The sequence below is a fragment of the Euphorbia lathyris genome, chromosome 2 (assembly GCF_963576675.1).
Source record: "Euphorbia lathyris chromosome 2, ddEupLath1.1, whole genome shotgun sequence".
NCBI classification, from domain to species: Eukaryota; Viridiplantae; Streptophyta; class Magnoliopsida; order Malpighiales; family Euphorbiaceae; genus Euphorbia; species Euphorbia lathyris.
Genome location: NC_088911.1, coordinates 68,471,532 through 68,482,021, shown reverse-complemented (window position 1 = coordinate 68,482,021; position 10,490 = coordinate 68,471,532). Strand labels below are relative to the sequence as shown.

The 10,490-nt window shown below is 34.8% G+C and overlaps 1 pseudogene; it reads left to right on the top strand.

The window, feature by feature from the left end:
• Positions 1 to 2,995: 2,995 nt before the first annotated feature.
• Positions 2,996 to 3,800, top strand: LOC136217098 (U-box domain-containing protein 21-like; annotated as a pseudogene).
• Positions 3,801 to 10,490: the final 6,690 nt, after the last annotated feature.

The following is a 10,490-nucleotide window of genomic DNA, read 5'->3' as shown; positions in this document are numbered from 1 at the left end:
ATTTTTCCATGATGTAATACCAACATCCATTCATAAAATCCATGTCATATGGATACATGAAACACCATTTGTTTTCGTATCAGATAATATCTCAATTTCTCAATCTCTGATCATCTATATTGGTACAAACGATAAAGTGTAAGAGAAATCCTTTACATAGTCGGTGTACAACTCTTGAATATCATCCATCTATGTGTATTTATCAATTATATTCATAAGCCGTCTCAATTGGCGTAATTATATTCTTAAGCCGTCTCAATTGACGCAATTATCTTCGTAAGCCGTCTCAATCGACGCAATTCTATTCGTAAGCCGTCTCGATTGACACAACTATATTCGTAAGCCGTCTTAATTGACACAATTATATTCTTAAGCCGTCTCAATTGGCGCGATTATATTCATAAGCCGTCTTAATTGACACAATTATATTCTTAAGCCGTCTCAATTTGCGCAATTATCTTCATAAACCGTCTCAATCGATGCAACTATATTTGTAAGCCATCTTAATTGACGCAACTATATTCGTAAGCCATTTTAATTGGCGCAATTATATTTATAAGTCGTCTTAATTGACGCAACTATATTCGTAAGCCATCTTAATTGACGCAATTATATTCTTAAGCCGTCTTAATTGACGCAATTATATTCATAAGTCGTCTTAATTGACGCAACTATATTCGTAAGTCGTCTCGACTGATGCAACTATATTCATAAGCCGTCTCAATTGACGCAATTATATTCATAAGTCATCCCAAGTAACACAAATATATTATAGTCATTTAATTCTCGAAGGCCGTCCCTCGACGTGTATTTATTAACATATTTATCGAAGACCGTCTCCGGACGTGTATATACCATTTATTTCTCGAAGACTGTCATTCGACGTGTATATAGTCATTTATTTCTCGAAGGCCGTCCCTCGATGTGTACTTATGCACATATTTATCGAAGACCGTCTCCAGACGTGTATATACCATTTATTTCTTGAAGACCGTCATTCGACGCGCAAATTGTCGTTTATTTCTCGAAGACCGTCATTCGATGTGTATATAGTCATTTAATTCTCGAAGGCCGTCCATCGACGTGTATTTATTCACATATTTATCGAAGACCGTCTCCGGACGTGTATATACCATTTATTTCTCGAAGACCATCATTCGACGCGCAAATTCTCGTTTATTTCTCGAAGACCGTCATTCGACGTGTATATAGTCATTTAATTCTCGAAGGCCACCCTCGATGTGTATTTATTCACATATTTATCGAAGACCGTCTCCGGGCGTGTATATACCATTTATTTCTCGAAGACCGTCATTCGACGCGCAAATTGTCGTTTATTTCTCGAAGACCGTCATTCGACGTGTATATAGTCATTTAATTCTCGAAGGACATCCCTCGACGTGTATTTATTCACATATTTATCGAAGACCGTCTCCGGACGTGTATATACCATTTATTTCTCGAAGACCGTTATTCGACGCGTAAAATGTCGTTTATTTCTCGAAGACTGTCATTCGACGTGTATATAGTCATTTAATTCTCGAAGGCCGTCCTTTGACGTGTATTTATTCATTTATTTATCAAAGAACGTCATTTGACGTCTATATACCATTTATTTCTCAAAGACCGTCCCTCGACGTGTATACATTCATCCATTATTATTCATAAAGTCGTCCTAATCGACACCATTATTATTCACAAGAGGTCCCAAGCAACGCAATTACGTTCATTACTACTCCCAAAATGTTGTGAACCTCGCATAAATACTCGAAAGACCCTTGAAGGAGGGACTACTTGATCCAGAATATGAATACGGCCCACTAGGCCCAAGCCAATCAAGCCCAAGACAAGCAAGGTCCTCTAAGCCCATCACATTCACTATAAATACCCCTATAAAGGGAAGGTATACGCTCTCTCTCTCCCTACACTCTACTTTATCTCTCTACTTCTATACTCCTACTAACTTTAGCATCGGAGTGCACACCGGGGGCCTCCCTTGACGCAGGTCCGGCGACCGGAGCGGAAGCTACCTCGCTTCATATACCCAATCAACTATGAAGATCCAACGTCCTCATCAGTTAGTATTTACCCCAAGGTGACATTTTATTTCGTTTCTGGTTGAACGGAATAAATTTAGATAATATGTATATAACTGCCAATTTTGAATGAATGGTCTGATGTATGCTAAAGCAAATCAAGACTATGTTAGATTATGAGACTTTAAAATAAATCCCTTACTAAACAAAAGTTAAGTCCATAAATAAGTTATAAATCAGTTGTCTCCTTAATATTATAATTCAGCCAGCAGTATTTGGGGGCCTTTGGGTTGTTTTAGGATATACATGCTTGTAAATGAATTGTTCCTTTAATCATTTGTTTTAATTAGATATAGTATGTTTAAACTGTATATAAAGACATTAATATTTTATTAAGAACTAATTAAGTTAAATAAAAGGAAGGGAAAAGTACAAAAATAAACCTTGTGGTTACACCTGTTTTCGATCGGCACCCTTATGGTTTAAAAGTTTGCAAAATGGTACATTGAGGTTCATTCTGTTAGCAAACACATGCCAAATTGACTAACAGTGTTAAAAGTCAAAGGGAAAAGAGTTAATTTAGTCCTTATAATTATTTATTTTATAAATTAACCCCCTTATTATCTAATTATTACAAATAAATCCTAAAATAAAAATAAAAATCAAATATATCATCTTCTTCATCTCCCTTTAATTTCTTTTCTTTCTCTCTTCTCTCTCTCCTCTTTGTTAATTTCTCTCTCTAAAATCAATTGAATTTCCAACTCTTTCTAAATCTAATCAATTGAATCCAATTTTGAAAAGAAAAATAAATTAATTAATAAACTCCACACTCTCATAAGAAAAAAATATCACGTGGAGATGAGAAAGATTGGAACAAATGTGTGAGTAATAATGATATTTAATTAAAAACAAAAAAAATGAAAATGGAGAGAAGAAGCATACGATAATGCATTAATATGGCTAGTTTTGGTGAAGAAAATCTCAAGGATATATTGTCGTTAATGAACGAAATGATGTTTCCATTGGATTTAGAAACACAATTATATTTAGGATCAACAAGTTCTTTAACTTCAATGATGTGGTTCCTGAAATGTTGAGATTTCTCATCCAAACACAACTCCATTATCACATTGAAACGCCCCATACCTCCGATTCTGATTCCGATCACGCTGAATCACTATCCAAAATCAAAGGTGTAAATCAAGTACTATTCAACTTGATAAAAAGATCCAATCTCACCTACTATCATAAAATCTTCTCTAACAATCATCTCTCACCTACTTTCATCTTCTCCATCTTCAACGATCAGATCGGAGTTCGTTGAGCTCGGTTTGATCCTGTCACTCCTCGAAATCATCGTGGATTCGGAGAAGAACATATGCGAAACAGCTTTAGGAGTGTTTGATAAGCTTTGTGACAATGAAAAAGGGAGAGAAGAACCATATAATAATGCATTAACATGGCCAGTTTTGGTGAAGAAAATCTGGAGAGTATCTGAATTGGCTACGGAGTTTTCGGTCTCGGCGATTTGGAAGTTGATGAATAAGTATGGAAGAAGAGAAGAGAAAGTAGCAGTAGTAGTAATGGCAGAAGCTCTCCAAGTTAAGGCTTTTTCAGAAGCTGGTTTTGTTGTTGCAAGTTGGGTGCAGTGATGATACGAAGGAGAAAGCTACTGAGCTTTTGAAGTTGGTGAATCCGTACAGAAATGGATTGGAATGTATTGATTCCGTTGATTTTAAGCATCTTAAACGTTGGTTTTGATGGAGTTTATTTAACTTTTCTCCATGTGATTTTTTTTCTTACGAGAGAGTGGAGTTTATTAATTAATTTATTTTTCTTTTCAAAATTGGATTCAATTGATTAAATTTAGAAAGATATGGAAATTCAATTGACTTTAGAAAGAGAAATTAACAAAGAGGAGAAAGAGAAGAGAGAGAAAGAAAAAAATTAAAGAGAGATGGAGAAGATAATATATTTGATTTATATTTTTTATTTTGGGGTTTGTTTGTAATAATTAGATAATAAGGGGGTTAATTTATAAAATAAATATAAGGACTAAATTAACGCTTTTTCCTTTGACTTTTAACACTGTTAGTCAATTTGGTTTGTGTTTGCTAATGGAATGAACCTTAAGGTACCATTTTGCAAACTTTTAAACCACAAGGGTGCCGATCGAAAACAGGTGTAACCACAAGGTTTATTTTTGTACTTTTCCCTAAAAGGAAATCCTAAAGTTTATTTAAAGTGGTTATAAAGTATTCATACAAGCATGAAGTGAGACTAAACTTTATGATAAACTAATAAACTTAAAACCACTCCAAGTCAAGTAATGTGTTTAAAGGATTAACATAATGCTGTTGAGACTTGCATGTAATGAAGTCTTCTATTGTGAACAGAGAGCTGATCTTAGGATGGATGGATTTATCCTATGTCACCTGTTTGTCTCAAATGGTATTAGTAGGTATAAGTAATCCTCAAACTCAAATAAATATTAATTAGTGATTCTAAATTATAGAGTGTGATACTTTGACTCTGTGCAAACATGGTCCATTAACAGGAATGATCTTGGGGTGTGTGCGTCAGGCGTTGGGTATCACGTAAAGTAACTGCAGGATAGTTAATATTAGATTGAGCATTCGTCACTCCTGATAAATGAGAGATATATCCATGGGCCTCTTATGGAAAATTAACTTGAAATCCTTGCAATGTGATAGGGTTAAGAGTTGAAATGAAGATTTCACTCAACATATCTATTTAGAGTTAATTCTACCTGAACAAGTAAAACAAACGTCTCATTATATGTAACTTGACATAATCCATAGTTACAGATTCGTTTAAGGATATAGCTAATGAAGGATCGAATTATACTGTAACTAATACAGAAAGGTAAACGACGGAATCAACCTTTCTTATTACTCTAGGGGAATGTTTACTGTTCTTCCACAGTCCGCGCACTCATTCCATTATACAATTGGTTGAATATAATTTGGGGAAATTAATTTAATGACTGCATACGACTAGTAGTGATAAGAACCTATTAGGTCACACATGAGACTTGGAACCGGAGGGCAGAATGATAATTATAGGGTGGAGCATTAAGGGGGTTGAAATTTATATATATATGGAAGAGTTCTCAATGGAGAGTCTCCATCCATGGAGACTATTATATTCTGAATAAATGACGTGCTATAGTAGATTACCAAGAGGTTATCAGGTTACCTAAAGGCATATTTCTCTCTCTATAATAAATGATTGTCTACTTTTTGTAAAAAAATACTCTCTCTCCATAATAAATCCATTTTTTTGGTAAACGGGGAAGGCTCAAGGCCAAGGGAACAGAAAAATGGAATAAAATAGAGAAAAAAATAGTGAAACAAAGTTAGAAACCAGAAACTAAGAACGAATAATTCTGCTTAGAGCCAAGCCCTGATAGTCATCAAAGAGGATCTTCTGGAGGCCTATAGGGGGCACATCATACACATGATGACCCAGAGCACTTGAACCTGCGAAATTCGCCAGCCAGTCTATAACATAGTTCCTTTCTCTATAAGTATGCATAAAGACAGCCATCCATTCTCGATCTTGGAGCTGTCTACACCGAGAAATTAACCAGGCGAACAGATGATGAGATTTAGCTGCATTCGTGATCAAATGGAGAATAGTGCGGGAATCTACTTATAGGATAACTTTTTTGTAACCCGCATCCCGTACCAGGCATAGACCAAAATATAACCCCCAAAGCTCCGCTAGAGACACTGTGCAGTAACCAATATCTACTCCAAATCCACCAAGCCAGACGCCCTGCGCATCTCTCAACAAACCACCCGCAGTCGCAAACCCAAGATTGCCTTTACAGGCACCGTCAATATTTACCTTGACCCACCCTTCATCCGGTGGGTGCCACCAAATCCAAATAACCCGCGGGATCAAAACTTCCCAGTCTACATACGTTGACAAAGTGCTCAAAGCGTTTTGCACTAGACCTAACATCACTTTTGCTTTAATCATTACAAAGTCGATTATAGGTCAATCCAAGTGATGGTCACTGGATTGTTGTCAAGAACATTCTTAAGTGCTTAAAATGACTATAGATATGTTCTGAGTATATGGAGATGATAATTTGAAAGTTGGAGACTTTCATATACAAGTCATCAAACAGATAAAAATGATTTCACAAAACACAAGTTTATTCTGAATGAGACACGATTAGCTGGAATAGATCTGAGCAGGAAACCATAGCTGAGTCAAGACCAAATCAGAGTATATAGCAGCTTCAGAAGCAGCTAAAAGGAAGTTTGGAATGGAAGTTCATCAATGAACTAGGCGTGGTACCTGACATTGTTAATGAGATCAATAATAGAGTTGTTGCTCTTGCTAAGGACCTGCAGTCTCATAATATGTCCAAACACTACCTCAGTCATTACTATCTCTTTCGAGAGATAACAATAAGAGTAGATGTGAGAATTAAAAGAGTGTCCACCAATGGAAAATCTTATAGATCCATTTAAAGAAAGCCTTACCCCAAAAGGTTCATGATAGTCATGCGAACACTTATGGGAATTTTTTCAGAAACAATTGGCTTTAGTCCAAGTGGAAGATGTTAGGGTTTAGTGTCATATAGACCAGTGTTGTAGGATATAAATAGACCTGACAATTATCGTGTTTCGTGTCAAAATCATGTTATCTCATATTTATGTTCCATATGGTTTTATATGTTATAAATGCTAGAAAAATGATTTTCATGTCAATCGTGTCGTGTTAGTCGGGTTGGCTCTGTAATCGTGTTTTCGTGTCAGAAATTGCCACCTCTAGATATAAACTATTTGTAAATGAATTGTTCATTATCATTTGTTTTATAAGATATAGTAAATTAAACTATATAAAGGCATTAATCTTTTATCAGAGCTAATTAAGTCAAATAAAGGAACTCACAAGTTTGTTTAAGTGATCATAAAGTGTTCATACAAGCATGAAGTGAGACTATACTTCATAATAAGTCAATAAACTTAAAATCAACCCAAGTCAAGTAATATGTTAAAGGGGTTGACATATTATTGTTGAGACTTGCATGTAACAGTATTTTCTGTCGAGACAGAGAGCTGATCTCATAAGCTTTAGATATGGGGATATCTAGACAGTTACATGGATCCAGTGAAGGAGTTCATTATGATTGGGACCCGACTTGACATAACAATATGGATAGATTTATCTAAGTGTCAATTGTTCATCTCATTGGTGTTAGTAGGTATATGTAATCCTCAGACTCAAACAATCATTAATTAGTGATTCTGGATTATGGAGTGTGATGCTTTGATTCTGTGCGAGCACGATCCACTACAGGGGAGGCCCTAGGGTGTGTGAGAGTAGGGTTGGGTATCACATAAAGTAATTGTAGAATAGTTAATGTTAGATTGAGCATTCGTCACTCTTGATAAGTAGGGGATTTATCCAAAGGGCCACTTGTGGTGAATTGACTGAAATCCTTGCAAGGTGATAGAGTTAAGAGTAGAAATGAAGATTTCACTTAACTTATCTTTCAGAGTTAATTCCACCTAGACAAGTATAACAGACTCTTCATTATATGTAACATGACACGTTCCATGGCTATAAGAATTGTCTGAAGGATATAATTGATGAAGGATCGAAATATATTGGACCTAATACGGAAAGGTAAAAGTCAGTATTCAACCTGGCTTCTCATCACATTGGGGGAATGTCTAAGGTTCTGCTAGTAACAGCTCTCGAAGTCATTCCGTTATATATAAGTTGAAATTAATCAGGTTGAATTAATTCCAATAAATATATACGGCTAGCAACGATAAGAACCTAATGGGTCGCATACGGGACTTGGAACCGGATGACGGAATGGTAATTAAGAGAGAGGAAATATATGGGCCAAATATTATACATTAGGGATGAAATAATTTCATTGATAATTATAATTAGATTACGGTTATAATTAAATTATCTAATTATGGGATAATCTTAATTAGAAGGTTTAATGTGATTATATCTCTAACTAATTAAATCTCTAACATAAATAAATATCTAATTAGGATTAAGATTATTATCTATTTATATTAAGATATAAATAAAGATAATGAATATATTTATTTATTTATCTAAGGGTAAATTCCAAAAAAATTCCCTGTAGTTTCATGTTCTTTCAAAAAAACCTCCGTGGTTTGTTTTTACAAAAAAAAACCCCTGTGGTTTACGCCGTTACCTGAAAAACGGAGACTGGCTTAACACCGTTAAAAAGCTGACGTGGCACAGGGGTAAAATTGGAAAATCGAATTTTTTTCCCTCTCTCTTCTTCTTCTTCTTCTTCTTCTTCCTCTCTTATCTCCTTCTTCTTCCTTCTTCTTCTTCTTCCTCCTTCTTCTTCTTCTTCTTCTTTTTCTTCTATTCTTTTTTTTAATTTCCGATACTCCGGAAATCTGGAAATTTCCGAAATATGGAAATTTCCAGATTTTCGAAGAAATCTGGAGATTTCCGAAACTTAAAAAAAAAGAAAAAAAAAGAAGGAAGAAGAAGAAGAAGGAAGAAGAAGAAGAAGGATGAGGAGAGAAGAAGAAGAAGGAATAAGAAGGAAGAGGAGAGAAGAAGGAAGAAGAAGAAGAAGAAGAAGAAGAAGGAGAGAAGAAGAAGAAGAAGAAGAAGGAGGAGGAGGAGGAGGAGGAAGAAGAAGGAGGAAGAAGAAGAGGAAGAAGAAGAAAGAAGAAGGAAGAAGAAGAAGGAGGAGAGAGAGAGGGAAAAAACATAAAAAAATAAAAAAAATTCGATTTTCCAATTTTACCCCTGTGCCACGTCAGCTTTTTTAACGGTGTTAAGCCATTTTCCATTTTTCGGGTAACGGCGTAAATCACATGGGTTTTTTTGGTAAAAACAAACCACATGGATTTTTTTGGAAGAACATGAAACCACAAGGGATTTTTTTTGGAATTTACCCTTTATCTAATTAGCAATCCTATTCGCAAAGGATTCTAATTAATTAAATCTCTAACATAAATAAATATTTAATTAGGATTAGGATTATTATCTATTTATATTAAGATATAAATAAAGATAATGATTATATTTATTTATTTATCTAATTAGTAATCCTATTCGGAAAGGATTATAATTAATTAAATTAAATTAAATCCCTAACATAAATAAATGTCTAATTAGATTAGGGTTATCATTTATTTATTTATATTAAGATATAAATAAAGATAATGATAGTATTTATTTATCTATTAGTAAACCTATTTGGAATGAGATTCTAATTAAGTGATTAAACCTAATGTGATTAGGGTTAATATTTGAAAGACTATAAATAGTCCCCATACCTATGAATTTCGGCCATGGCATATTCAAGAGGCTAAGAATTTCTTCCGACTTCATCTCGTCTTAATTACTTTTTCATTTACTTTCTCTTTGATCTCTTGTCGATTCCTTTAGAAGCAATCCATTTAGATTGCTATTCATTGGTTGATTACTAACCGTTTTCTTTCTGTTGTTATTATTGTTCGTGATATACGGATTAGAAGTTATGGGCACTTCGTTTGCAACGGTAGATTGATCTTCAAAAAAAGGTACACTTGTTTAATCCCTCTTTGTATGAAATAACGATTAACGGATCTTGGAAAAAGGGAAATAGATAAAATAGGAAAAATTTTATAATTCCGCTGCGCCTAGGCTTGTATATTTTCCTTCACATACTGGGTTAAGGAACCCGGGGGAGACCAAAAGCTTCGTGGACGAGGCAAACAATGTTCCCCATCAAAGCCTTGAAGCAACCACCGCCGAAGGTCCGAACCTGAGCAAACAGAGGCTAAGGAGGGCGTGCCCCTCAGTAAAGAAGACATGTTGGAGCTCCTGTTGGGGTTTAGTGTCCCATAGACAATTGTTGTAGGATATAACCCAGTTGTAAATGAATTGTTCATTATCGTTTGTTTTATAAGATATAGTATGTTTAACTATATAAAGGCATTAATATTTTTTATCAGAACTAATTAAGTTAAATAAAAGAAACTCCAAGTTTATTTAAGTGATCATAAAGTGTTCATATAAGTATGAAGTGAGACTAAACTTTATAATAAGCCAATAAACTTAAAACAACCCCAAATCAAGTGATATGTTTAACATAGTGTTGTTGAGACTTGCATGTAATAGCGTCTTCTGTTGTGAACAGAGAGATGATCTCACTAGCTTTAGATATGGATATAACTAGACAGTTACATGGATCCAGTGAAGGAGTTCATTAGGATTGGGGACCCAACTTGAGATAACAAGATGGATGGATTTATCTAATGTCACATGTTTCATCTCAAATGGTATTGGTAGATATAAGTAATCCTCATACTCAAATAAACATTAACTGGTGATTCTGGATTATGGAGTGTGGTGCATTGACTAAGTCCGAACACGATCCATAACAGAGAGGATTCTGGGGTGTTGGAGGGA